The sequence below is a fragment of the Eptesicus fuscus genome, chromosome 10, assembly GCF_027574615.1.
Source record: "Eptesicus fuscus isolate TK198812 chromosome 10, DD_ASM_mEF_20220401, whole genome shotgun sequence".
NCBI classification, from domain to species: Eukaryota; Metazoa; Chordata; class Mammalia; order Chiroptera; family Vespertilionidae; genus Eptesicus; species Eptesicus fuscus.
In genome coordinates this window covers 91,916,846-91,931,022 of record NC_072482.1, presented here as the reverse complement: position 1 = coordinate 91,931,022, position 14,177 = coordinate 91,916,846, and the positions used below count along the sequence as shown (strand labels likewise).

Genomic DNA, 14,177 nt, shown 5'->3' with positions numbered 1-14,177 from the left:
CAGCCAGGACACCTTATTTCCACCTTCTCTCCCAGAGGCCTCTGGGAGCACTGCTGCTTGAACAAAAGACATCATGCAGAGGACTGCTGGGCATCCTCTCTCAGAGCAGTCCTTCCTACCCCCCCAAGGGTGACTACTCCTTCCTCCTCCACTGCCGTGTGTGCGTGTGTGTGTGTGTGTGTGTGTGTGTGTGTGTGTGTGTGTACTAGGAAAGAATCATTTAAAAAATCAGTTGTTTTTTATTTCTATATCCCATTCAACCATATTAAGTACTCAATTAAGGTCGAATGAATGAATGAATGAATGAATAGGGAATAAAATCCCACACAAAACAGTGGATATGTAGGAAAGGCAGGTATACATAAGAGGAACCAGGCTGCAGGGGGAGGTAGTTCCCAAGTCCAGAACACCATTCTGAGAAGAGGGTTTTCAAAAGACAGAGCAGAGGAAATGGAGCCCCTGCAAGGGGCGGCTCTGGTCTGTTGGCCTTTCCCCACTTCATAATTTACCTGCAGCCCCCACCCCTGAGTCTGCTTTGACATGAGGCCTTTAAATGTTTGGGGGGAGGGAGGAAGATCACGGAACTGCTGTCTGATTTTTCATCTGTGAAATAGAGCTAATGACACTGACCTTCCTCCTAGAGCTATTGTGTGGGATAATTAATTAATAATCGCGGAATCCATTGAGAGTGTAAAGTGCGACATAAATGCTAAGCATTATTTCCATACCGGCTCTGCTGGCTCCTCTAAAGTTCAGGCTGGCCTCGGTGCCTGTGATTTGCGGTTATCACCTGAACTAGAGCAAACAATGCCTCCGTGTCATTAGGCAAATGCATAATGAATGCTATTCCTTGTGAAAGGTTACACAGCAATTTAACTTTTCTTCCCCTTTTGAATGGGGACATCCTCCTGTGAGAGGATTATGTAAACTAATGGCTAATGTATCAAAGGAAAGGGGGGTGGGGGAGCAGCAGCCATGGCAACCAGAGCCAGCAGGCCCACGCTTGGCCTCCAGGAGGCACGTGTCCACCTGGGAGGGAGGAGGAGGAGGAGCGGGGAGAAAACGGTGGGTTGGCAATGCCAGGTCTCGGCCCCTGCACCCTCCTGCCACCCCTCCCAGGTTGTGCAATAGTTGGGAATGCGATGGCTTCATGCTGGCGTCGTTTCTCCCTCCTTACCCTCTCCCTCCAGCCCCTGGGTGTCCCCTTCATGCTCACTGGTGCTTTATTGGGGAGCTTATGTTTTCCTTTGGAATGTCACCTTTTCTAGAGATAGGGGCTGGCAGCCCTGTGATCAGGGAGCCTTTATCCTCCTCCTCATTCCTGCTGATGCCCCTTTATCTCCATAGAAACGGACCTCCACTCAAAGCCCTGCAGACACCAAGGCAGGCCATTACTCCAGGAGCCATCATTCTAGAATCCTAAAGGTACGCTACGGAGCCTGATGGAGACCACATTCTCCTTTAAAAAAGTGCAAAACTTGTTGATGGGTTCCTTTTCCTTAACATTAAAATATTGGAGCAGGAGTACAATTCCCTTACATGTTTCTCTTAGATTTGACAAAAGAACTAACGTCTTCATTGATTTGGTTTAGATTTTGCAGGTTTAGACCTTTATGCTCTAGTACAGTTTTTAGGCATTCGGTCATTCTACAAGTTAAACCTTTAAATGTCAGCGTTAGCTTTTAAACCATGTGTTTCGAAAACTATATAAATTTACCATGTACTCCTCTCCCTATATTCCTTTAAATAATACCCAGACACAATTCTCATCTATCCCCCCATGTTTTACTGCCTTGAAGATAAGGATTTTATGTCTCTTATTTGGCATTGATGTTTATTGTCATTCCTCCATAAATCTGGGGGTTTTGCTGACCTGATTTTATTTCAGAATCCTTTCGAAAAATCTTTCTTCACTAGGCTTAGTTAATTCAAACGTTGGCACTACTGGTAAAAGCTATAAACGCTTCCTTAACATGGAACAAGATCGCCACCCAGTGGCCAGGCCGGGCTTACTTCTGTGCATCCTCCCAGATTTTACACACACACACACACACACACACACACACACACACACACACACACTTTTTCCCATTGGATTATATCCAGCAGAGATGTCCTTAAAGAACACCTAACATTTTTCAGATGACAAAACTGAAGGTCAAAAAGGTTAACTTCTTTGGTCAAGCCCATCATGCTACAGTAAGACCCATGCTTCATGACATGCTACAACCTTAATTTTTTTTTCAATCACAGTATCTCAGAGCTGGAAATGGAGTTCAAGGCCAACCAATCCAAGGCTTATATCAAAAAATGAGGAAACTGAGGCACAAAAAAATGGAAATGGCTTCTCAAGGTTCAGAGTTGATTGGCATAACACTTAGCCCAGCATTTATTCTCCTACTAGACCAATCTCATTTAAATGGTTTATGTTTCTCCCTTAAATGATCATAATTCCAGTTTTGAATAGGTGACCACAGTATCCTACCTAATAAAAGAGTAATATGCAAATTAACCATCACTCAGCTATACCCACAAGCCATGCTCACCAGCCACGCCCACCAGCCAATCAGAGCGAGTATGCAAATTAACCCCCACCAAGATGGCTGCCGCCACAGAGAGTAGGAGGGAGGCTTGGGTTTCCCTGCAATGGAGGAAGCCAAGCTTTCCGCCTGCCCTTGCCAGTCTAGGCCTCCACTCAAGGCTACAAAGTTTCAATTATAGAAGATAAATCCCAAGAAAAATGGCGGCAGCCACCGGCCACGGAGCTGGAGAGAGCAGGCTAGGGCTGCCCCTGGTAATGGAGGAAGCCAAGCTTTCCACCTGCCCTGGCCGGCTCAGGCCTCCACTCCAGGCTACAAAGTTTCAATTGTAGAAGATAAATAAACCCCAACAGAAATGGCTGCCACCACAGAGCGAGCAGAAGGCTTGGCTTTGCTCCAGGCTACAAAGTTTCAATTGTAGAAGATAAATAAACCCCAGATACCAGGGCCTCTGCTTGGGTTGCCAGGGGGCATGGCTGGCCTGCAAACCACCACAGGCCCCTCGCTCAGGCTGCCCCATACCCCAAAGGAACCCCCACCCTGATCCGGGACACCCTTCAGGGCAAACCAGCTGGCCCCCACCCCTGCACCAGGCCTCTATCCTATCTAATAAAAGAGTAATATGCAGATTGACCATCACTCCAACACACAAGATCAAGATAGCTGCCCCCATGTGGTCAAAGAGCCTGCCCCCATGTGGACACAAGATGGCCACCACAAGATGGCCAGCAGGGGAGGGCAGTTGGGAGGGACCAGGCCTGCAAGGGAGAGCAGTTGGGGGCAATTAAGCCTGCAGGGGAGGGCAGTTAGAGGTGACCAGGCCAGCAGAGGAGGAAAGTTGGGGGCAAACAGGCTGGCAGGGGAGCAGTTAGACATCAGGCTGGCAAGTCAGTGGTTAGGGGGTGATCAGGCTGGTAGGCAGAAGTGGTTAGGGGCAATCAGGAAGGCAGACAGGTGAGCAGTTGGGAGCCAGCAGTCCTGGATTGTGAGAGGGATGTCTGACTGCCCTAAATAGGCAGTGGGACATCCCTCGAGGGGTCCCAGATTGGAAAGGATGCAGGCTGGACTGAGGAACACCCCCCCCCCCCCATGTACGAATTTCTTGCACCGGGCCTCTAGTCCCATATAATAAAAGACTAATATGCTAATTGTCTGGTCCTCCGGTCAGCCATTCAACTAATCAGAGCATAATATGCTAATGATATGTTAAGGCTGCTCAACTGCTCACTATGACATGCACTGACCAGCAGGGGGCAGATACTCCGACCAGTAGGTTAGCTTACTGCTGGGGTCAGGCCGATCGGGACTGAGTGAGATGGGCCAGACAGACCCTGGAGCCCCTCCTGCAGTCCCTCCCCGGCTGGCCAACCTCCCATGTCTCTCCCCAGTTTGATCGTGCACCAGTGGGGTCCCTCAGCCTGGCCTGCGCCCTCTCGTAATCTGGACTGAGGGACCCCTCCCGAGTGCATGAATTTCACGCACCGGGCCTCTAGTCTGAGAATAAAGTGGTCCAGTTTTTCCTTCTTCACAATAAGTTCACCACATAGGAGCCTTCAGAAAGGCAAAATGCATTCTCATGACTAAATTGTTCCTTGTTGGCATACACAAAAATGTTTCACCACTTTTTTTTATACTTAAGAGGAAATGAATTTAAGTAAAGGGAATTAGGAATTCGAACTATGCTCTCATTCAGCTTAAAGAAAATACTTATCTCCAGCTCAAAACATCTAGGACTTTCCTTGGCAAGTTGGGAAGATGCCACGTTGTATTTTAACCCCTGTCCTCTAACTACAAGGTCATCTTAAAATGAGAAAGGTCTATAACGTTGAAGATTCCTTATCATTCCTTATCATGACTCTAAATAACTTTGAGTTTCTAAATTCCCAGGTGGAACAGGGGTCACAGAGCAGCAGGTACACGTTCTTGCCCACCCATATCCTGAGTCCTCCCGAGTCCACCTGCAGCCCTGGTTCCTGGCAGATGGGCAGCTTCCGGCCTCCCCTGCTGTCTTCCGTTCCGAGGGCCTTGGAAGCGTCCCCAGCTTCTGGTGGGAAAACTCTGAGTTGGGTTTCACAAAGTTTTTCAAAGGGTCCTCAGTGGGATTGAGGTGTAGTTGTCCTAGAACCCTAACGTTAAATTACTCTTGAACCACATTTCATTGGCTCTCTTCCTTTTCCCTTTTCCTCATTTGTACTTCCTGGGATCACCTCCCATATAAACCACCATCTACATCCTTGCCTAGGGATCGAGTCTGAGGTGATGCAAGCTACAATGCTCATCTTGTAAAGAAGCCCTTGTCTTGGCCGTGGTGGTGTGACTAGTCCTCTAATTACAGTGCCTCCCACCCAGGGTGTTCAGGCTGGCCCTTGTTGCGGGACATGGGCAGATTGACCATTGAAGCTCCAGACCTTTCCCCTGAACAAGCCTCTTCCAAGGCCCTGGGAGGAGCCCGGAAATGTGCTCACATGGTTGTAGGTTTTTGTAAAATTTGCCAAAGTAAGACACGTGAGCCACAGTTAAAACCGTGGTCTTTTCCAGGTGATATTCTAGTGGTACCGAACATTTTGGGAGCTGGTGAAGGGGAAATTGAGTTAGAAAATTTTAATTGAAATTTGGAAGGATGTTTTAGAACATTCCAGAAGTAGACTCCAGATTTGTGTAAATATGGAGTGTCCTTTCTGCTGTCTTTAAATTTTATGTATTTAAAGAACTGAGAGAAAAATTCGATTAAAAAAGTAATGGGGTAAGAAACAACAGCAATAGAATGATATATAGAGCAATAAAATCAATAGAAATTTATTTCTATACCAAGATGTGAATTGCAACTAAAAATTCATCATATCAAAATTCATCATGCAGTAATTTATAAAGAAGAATAAATAAATTGAGTAGAAGTAATGAATAGGCTTATGGATTGTTTGATAATGCAATTCATAAAGAGGAGTGAATCATAAGAATATTTTAGAAAAAAATTAAATGTCTTGATTATGTGACACCAAATACTGACATCAATTAATATAATATAAACTCATAATACATCACTACAAAAAGGACACCTATGACAAATTGGTTAATAATTGTCATCAATTCAAAGTATTCAAAATTAAACACTGCACAAGAAACTTGGAATGGCCAAAAAGAAAAAAAACAACAACACTTAATATAGGTTTTCCAAATCTGACAACAAGCCTAACAATGAATATGACGTAAACAAAAATGATTAGGGAAGATGCAAGGAATATTTCTAAACTATCAAAAATAAAAGCCAAATTGCAATCAATCATGAAAGTGTGAAAACTAAACTATCTTTCTATTCTCTCTATGGAAAAATTTGTAAATATTATCACATGAAGAGGCAACCACAGAGTTTGCTTCCCAAAAATGTAGGGGAAAATTATCAAAGAAGTCTAAAAATAGTTAATCAATAAAAATATTATGTTACTTTTCTGTATGTTGTGATGTTTGCCATATCTTGTGATTTTTTTCCTTATTCCAAACAAATATTGACTTTCATATCTAAGTTTGTATCATAATTTATATTCCTTTGTTAAAGAGCTTCTGGGCTTCTGAGCCATCTCTTCCTAAGGATGAGTAATAGTAAAGGGAACAAGATATATATGATTAATATAATGAGGTTATGTGATATCATGAACATAATGCAATATAAATTAACTAGTGTAGCTGTTGTAGCTCTTAGTCAGCACTCCCATTTCTCTCCCATAGTCCCTCCCATTCATAAGACCCCCTGAGTGAACTGTTTTAAAGATAGTCTAAAATTATAGGATTTCAGTCACAACATCCTATGTATACATTTCACTACACAATGTAACATTTTATAACAACGCTTTAATGTTTTATGTCTTGTGCTGCCACTGGATTCGGTATAAATAGTTATGACTTATTAGAATTATCAATTAGAATTACTCACCCTCCTCCCCAAAAAAAGAATAAGAGAGGTATTGAATAGGCTAAAATGAATACAGTTTTTAAACTGGGTAATACTAAGATCAAATCACACATTTGTTTTAAGGTGCAACACTTGTAGTTCTATCCTTAAGGTAATTCTCTGGTGTTCAAATTGTCAAGGCCTCTAAATAATGACGCGAAAGGACAGAGTTAATATGCAACAGCCACCAGCTCAATAAAAATCTGCAGAAGGAAAAGTCATCTTTCATCAGCGCCACAGAATAACAAATTGGCAGGCAATCCTCTGAGCTCACTTTGTCATATGTCACAACAACATTAGGGGAACTACATCCTAACAGTTATTTGATTTCAATAGCATCAGGGTATTAACAATTTGTATGTTGATTATATAGAACTAGATATCTATCTGCTAGACTAGTGTGTTCAGACGGGAAAAGAGAAGAGTAAGAGAATAAACACTGACAAAATACTTTCAATGTGTTGGCCACTATAGGTGACCCATTATGAGCATTACCTTATGTGGTAGAATGATACATAATGTTTTGTAACATGTTCATATTGCACAATTCTTTGTAATGCTATGTTATTCATTAGTCACATTATAGTTTTTTTTAAAAAAACACACACACACACAACACACTGTATTAGTTTTCTGTGGCTGCTGTAACAAACTGCCACAAACATGTTGGCTCAAAATAATACCCATTTATCTGACAGCCCTGTAGTTCAGAAGTCTGAAGCAGGTCTCACTGTGCTGGAGTCAAGCTGTTTGCCCAGATGTGTGTCCTTCTGGAGGCTGTAGGGAAGGACCCATTTTCTCGCCTTTTCCATCTTCGAGGCTCTGCACACTTTGGAGGTTTGACGCTCGGGGCTCCTGACCCCCCTTTTCTCTCTCTTCAAAGCCTGCAGCAAAGGGCGGCATCCTTCTCATGCTGCCTTCCCTCTGAGTCTCTCTTCCAATTCCTTCTTCCACTTTGAAGGACCCTTGTCATGACGCTGGGCTCACTCAGATAATCCAGGATAATCTCCCTATCTTAAGTGCAGCTAACTCCACCTGCGAGCTCATGTTCCCTTTGCCATGCAACAACTAATACACTCACGTTCGCCAGCTGAAGAACGGGAGTGATCCTTTTAGGCAGCAAAAACTACATGTGCGAGAAAGAGAGGAAGCAAGAAGAACTGGGCATGTTTGAGGAACACAGGAGACCAGCATGGCTGTGGTTCACTGGGAAGGGGGGCCTAAATGAGGCCGGAGATGGGCAGGGGTCAGGTTAGGCTTTTTAAGGCGATAGCAAGGAACTGGATTTTCATTTCAACTGCAGTGGGAGGCCCTGGAGGGTTGTATGCAGATGAGTAAAGTGATTAAATTTATGTTTTTAACATCATTTTTCTGCTGAGTATAAATGGATTGTAGAGCAAGCAGTGTAAAGGCTGTTGTAGGGATGTATGTGAAAGATGCTGGTGATGCAAATGGGGATTGGAAGTGAAGTTGGGACATCAGGGGTTGATGATGGCCCTGGCCGGTTTGGCTCAGTGGATAGAGCGTCGGTCTGCGGACCCAAGGGTCCAGGGTTCAGTTCCGGTCATGGGCATGTACCTCGGCTGCAGGCTTCTCCCTGGGCCCTGGTTGGGTCTTGTGCAGGAGGCAACCAATCGATGTGTTTCTCTCACATCGATGTTTCTCTCTGTCTTTCCCTCTCTCTAAAAATCAATAGAAAAATATCCTCGGGTGAGGATTAAAAAAAAGAGTTGATGATGGCAATGGGTCGTGGGTGTTGAGGGGAAGGAGAGACTGACTCGGGTTTCTGGAGTCACCGTATGGGAGAGTTTGTGGGGAGACACAGTTTCAGGAAGAGGAGTAAGCATTCTATTCGAACATGCTAAGTTTTAGACATTGGGAGGTATCCCAGGGACACATAAAACAGGCAGGTACATATGAAGGTTTGGAGCTGGAAATGTACATTTAAGAAGCGTCAACATAAAGGTGGCATTAAATCCATGAAAATTAATGAGACCGCCTAGGAAGAAACTGGGGAAAGAGAGAAGAGGATCTTGGATTGAACCTTGAGAAATCATACCCTGGAGAGTTTGGGTGGAGGAAGAGAAGTCAGCGTATGGGAAAGAGAAAGCCATGGGCTATGGTCAAGGTTGAAAGAACAGGACTTGAAAGAGAGGTTAACTGCCAGCCAGCGGCCGAGTCCACACGGCCCCGAGTTGCAGTGGGAGATGCTGCAGTCAGGCCGCCCGGGTTCAGGCTCCTTCTCTGTGAGTCGGGTTGTGTGAAACCTGGACATCAACTTCTCGGTGCTTCAGCGTCCTCGTCAGTGAAAGGAGACACTGTGTGCAGGTGTACAAGTTAGGAGGGGCCGGCCTCCTAGAACTCAGCATGCGGTTATAATCACTCATGTTCAATAAGGAGAGAACAGAGGTGTCCCCTGGATTTGGAAGCATGGAGATCCTTGGGGAGTTCGGTGACAGTAAGGATGGAGTGAGCTGAAGGAAATGAGAACATCAGACGGCAGGTTTACAAGACTTTGGACAGGTTTGACTGCCAAGAGGGGCTGGAAATGGGGCAGGAGTGTAGAGGCCTGTTGACCCCAATGATGTATGAATTCTTCTCTTATCCATTTAAGAGAGGAGACACATGTAGGTACTTTCTTTTTTTCTCACTCCTCCCAAGATCACTTCCTTTTCATCGAAAGCTGTAGTGGGAGGGTTAATGGTAGCTTTGCCTTCCCCTTACCTGTGAGCATCCACTCTGATCCCCGAAGCAGACGAAGCCTAGACTCTCACCTTAGGTGAAGGAAGGAAGCTGCCGACCTAAACTTTTCACCAGAATGTCTGTCTGGCCCTAGATCCCAACCTGGAGTTGCACAGCTCTCTCTGGGAAGTAATAAGCATGCTGTTCCAGGTCACTGAACCCAGTCGCTGGAATCCACTGGGGTTAAATGATGGTTTGAACTGAACGGTAGAGAACAGTGGGGAGAGTGTTGATTTGGGATGACTTGGGAAGTCTAATAGGGTGGAGGAATGTGGTAAACCCAGCAGTCTGAAGGCACAGGGCTCCAGGTGGGGCAAAAGGGAACTGAGAGGGTGCCAACAAACCTTCCTCAAGGTCGGGGAAGCCGCCCCATCCTCCTTCACCTGCCCCTTCTCAGTTGGACGAATAGGCAGCCAGTTGCTATGTATTAACATCAACTCACTGACTTGTCTGGAAAACTGTGCACACAGGAGCGCCGCCGGGATTGAGGTAGAGAGGAGCAAAGATAGGGGCCCTAGACCAGAGAAAGAAGGGATAGATGTGGCCTTATTTAGTAGTCCACCACGATCCTTTTGTTAGGGAGGGGTGGGGGGCTGTCACCAAGATGTCCAAGGAGACCTAAATGGTTGAACCCAGAGCTTCCCCATTCACAGAACAGTTGTAAATGCACGGAAAAGCCTTAAACGCAAGTGTGGTCATATTCATAGTTTTATTTATTCTTAACCTTTCTTCAATTAAATGTTGAGACAAACTAATAAACTATTAGCATAAAAAGGCTAATTTACTTTTACAATGCCCTTTGAAGGTGCTGACCTTTTCTCCATTCACAAACGATTTGCTTTGCTCTGTAGGAAGAACCCAAGTTGACTCATCCTGAGTAGAAAGAGCTGCCTCTCCTCATCACCCCATTAGGATCCTGACAATAAGTCACCGATCTCGGGGACAATCAGGAGGCTTTCAAATACTGCCTGGGCCGGTGACAAACACTATAGTTAAGGAACAGTTATAACTGTTACATGGTTCCCTCAGGCAATTAACCTGTGCTGCTTGCCATAAATCGCCCGGCTTCTATCCCCACAGAGTAAGTATGTGGTCTGTCTGCTCAGAATTATCGAGCACTTTCTTCTCCCCGCCAGGTGGGTCACTCCTTTGTGAACAATGGGCATCAGACAGCCATTAACAAGGACTAAATATGTGTAAACTGCAGCTCTTAATATTTCTCTGGGGCACTGAGTCATATTATGCAGAATTATAAAATACTATCAGAAAAGGGCACTTTACATAATAGTCATTTTGTAAAGTTCAATTTGGCAATTCTAAGCCACATTTAATTTTCTCCGGAAATTCCCATGTGGCAGGAAAATATTGCTCTTTGTGGCTTTCCTGCCTCTTTTCAGGGAACTGGTGAAATGATAATCTTTTAGAAGTAGCACTTTCTCTATAAGTAGGCGCTAAACTACTTATACCAAATGAAGTCACATATTCATTTACATTAAAATAAATGCTAAAATAATAATAAGTAATTTTCCTATATAACCATTCTGGGATTTGTGCAAATTAGAATCGTGCATTCTACCATAATATCACTTAGAATCACTTGTAATTCTTCATCTTCACTGATAGGTGGAGCTAGTAATTTCTGTATTAATTATAATATTTTAGCATATTAAAATCTATATCTAGATGAAGCAGATACTTCAAAGCTTCAAAACTGATGAAACTGCATACTTCTCTTTTCAGGGATAAAACTATTTGCATTAATATGTGAAATACACTATTAACACACCCCCTGCTGATTGCATGTGCTTTGTAGGGAGTAATGCATAATTTTCTGAGAATGAAAAGACTGAGAATCAGATATTTATGATGATAAAAATTAGATCTCAAGAACTATAAAAACTTGGAAGATTCTCCTAAGATGGAATTTTTTTTATTCAGTTCAACAATTATTTAACACATACCCGAGGTACAACAGAGTCAGAAGACCATAGTTTGAGACTCAACTGCGTACTCACTGGCCAGTAGCAGTGCTCACTGAATATCTTTGTAAACCTACATTAAGGGTTCAAATGAGAATTAAGTGAAGTAATGTGGGAAACTGTTTTGTCACTATAGGTCATAACCTCACAAATGTTGATAATTTAAGATGGCATGGTATAAGACAATAATTCTCATATTTAGATCTGGGGACAAGTTCTTGGGAATCCACAAATTCTCCATGAAAATGTGTTTTTGTTTTTTTTAACATTTTGTTTGGTTTTTACACTGGTAATCTTTTAAGAAGTTCGTGTGGGCACATTCTGAACCACCTGAACTTTCTCCTGATTATTGCTATGCAACCTGTGTATTAAGGATGACATCCATGCCAAGTAATTCCACTTCAGTTGTTTCCACGCTAATGAAAATAGACCCAAGCAGACTTATCATGTAGCTTCTATGTTCCTTTAAGAGAAAGGCAAGAGACAATGGCCAACATTCTGCACAAAGATTTGGTGTTAGTTTTGATCCAAAAAACTGGTAAGAAAATTCAATCCTTACATGGCACATTGGTACTGAACTTTTTTTTTTTTTTAATTTCAGAGAGGAAGGGAGAGGAAGAGAGAGATGGAAACATCAATGATGAGAGGGAATCATAGATCGACTGCCTCCTGCATGCCCCACACTGGGGATTGAGCCCGAAACCCAGGCATGACAGGGAATTGAACCATCACCTCCTGGTTCATAGGTCTACGCTCAACCACTGAGCAACACTGGATGGACAGTACTGAACTTTTTACAAAAGAATCCTACCAATCAGCATAAAGAGCAGTGACTTAACATTATGTGTCATTTGTGTTGGTTTGTAGGTTTGCATATACTTATTTTAATTGTGTTTAAGTTAGTCCCATGAAAACTGTAAACTTATAGTTTACTTAGATTTATATTGTATAGATTTACATAACATTATAAAATTAACATATATTGGTTAAATAATTAACTTTAAAATTTAATACTTGAGGTGTGTGGCCCATGAGATCAGAACTCAGAAAAGAAAAACAGGTCAAATCTTCTCTCTGCATTTTGCTGTGCATCCTGGACATGTCAAATGCCCTCAGCTCTATTTCATAGTCAAATCAGGATGAGCATCCGATCCTCATAGGACCATTGTGAGGACTAAATGAAACAGTGACTATAACTGGGAGTGAATGCCTTCTCGGGTATAGAATGTTTTGGTTCCAATAAGGGCTCTGAATCAAGAGTTTAGGCTTTCGGTCTACATTTCTATGCCACCTTGGGCAAGTCATCTTACCTCTATGGGAGTCATATCCCAATTTTCTAAAGCTAGGAGGTGTGTCAGATTATCTCGCAGTTCCTCCTAAGATAGCTATAACAGAAGGTAGCTGGGTTTTCCATGTCATACCATAGTTACTTGGTTGTCCATTAGCTTTATTTTAAACTTACTACTCTGAGAAATAAAATAAAAAATTTTCACTTGTGATCAATGCAGCAATTTGCAAAAAGGGTTAGAAAAGCTAAATTACCCTATCAGACAGATTTGTTATTTCTTTGCTTTGTTGTTTTCTCTGATGTAATGGAGACAGAACTCATATTTGAGCCTTCTTTCTGTACTTGGATGGAGCATCCTAGGCAAGTCAAATGACCTCTCTACACTGACTGCACTGCTTAAAAAGCAGGCTCTGGACACAAACTTATGGAATCAAATCCTGAGTCCACCACTTGTTAGCTGTGCAACAGCCTAGGGCAAAACTTTATGTTTTGTAACACTTATTGAAGTAATAGGTGTAAAGCGCTCAGCTGTGAAGTCTGGGACTTTGGGAAAAGCTCAACGAATGTTGGCTATTATTATTATTATTATTATTATTATTACGTTCCTTCCCTTTCATCCTTGGCTTTCTCATTCTTCGAGTAGAGGCTGAATACTTGAAGCATGAAGGGGCAATAAGAAAACTGGGGGAAAGTAAACAAGACAAGAAGACTCAATGCAAAGCAGATTAATAGCAAGAGCAGCCATCCTGCGAGTCTTAGATTGGATCTGGGTTCCACGATTTTCTGGCTTCGTAAATTTAAGTTATATGACCCGAGTTTTTGTTTCCTCTGCTCTAAACTCAGGCTAGTAATGCGTATTCTATTGATTTCACAATACTGTCAGTGAAAAGTTCAGAAACAAATACTCAATATACACAAAAAACACTTCCTAAAGCCTCATGTACTGAACAAGGAAGTTTTTCTCGTTGGTGTATACATGTTAAAGGGGCGGGAGAGCTGATTCTACTAACACCCTCTCCCTAACAAACCGTGCTGACACAGGCTGAACCCTCTGGGCCATTCACCTGCAGGTGATTACAGTAGCAGCAGCCGCCCTGAGTTGCAGGTTTACCACAAGCCACGCATTGCACCAGGTTCTGAATTCGCACACCCGGCGACCTCTTCCGGTTAGTGCTCACAAGTTTAAGGCAGACATTCTGTCCACTTAACAGATGGAAAAACTAAGGCTCAGAGAAGTTAGAAACCTGCCATCCGCCCTGCAGTGCTGAGGTCCCATACACATCTAACCATGAGACAGAGTTGTTGTTGTTTTAATATTATTTTTTTATTGACTTCAGAGATGAAGGAAGAGGGGGAGCGAGAGATAAAAACATCAATGATGAGAATCATCCATTGGCTGCCTCCTACACGGCCCCCCTGCTGGGGGACGGGGGATCAAGTCCACAACCCGGGCCTGTGCCCTTGACCAGAATCCAACTCGGGACCCTTCAGTCCGCAGGCCGACACTCCACCCACTGAGCCAAACCGGCCAGAGAGTTGTTAGCAACCAATAGTTTTATCTCTGATCACCAGCTTTTCCGCAACTATCAGGAGCGTCCACCTACGTCCAGTCAGCCCAGGCTGACGGCTGGGCTGCTCGCATCCTCGGACCCGCTCCGAGTCCCGGCCAACGACCCGCCCGC

The 14,177-nt window shown here is 43.5% G+C and overlaps 1 long non-coding RNA gene across 1 annotated transcript in view; it reads right to left on the bottom strand.

The window, feature by feature from the left end:
• Positions 1–14,177, bottom strand: part of LOC114227448 (uncharacterized) — a 45,876-nt gene that overhangs the window by 31,626 nt on the left and 73 nt on the right. The gene's annotated exons all lie outside the window — the stretch shown is intronic.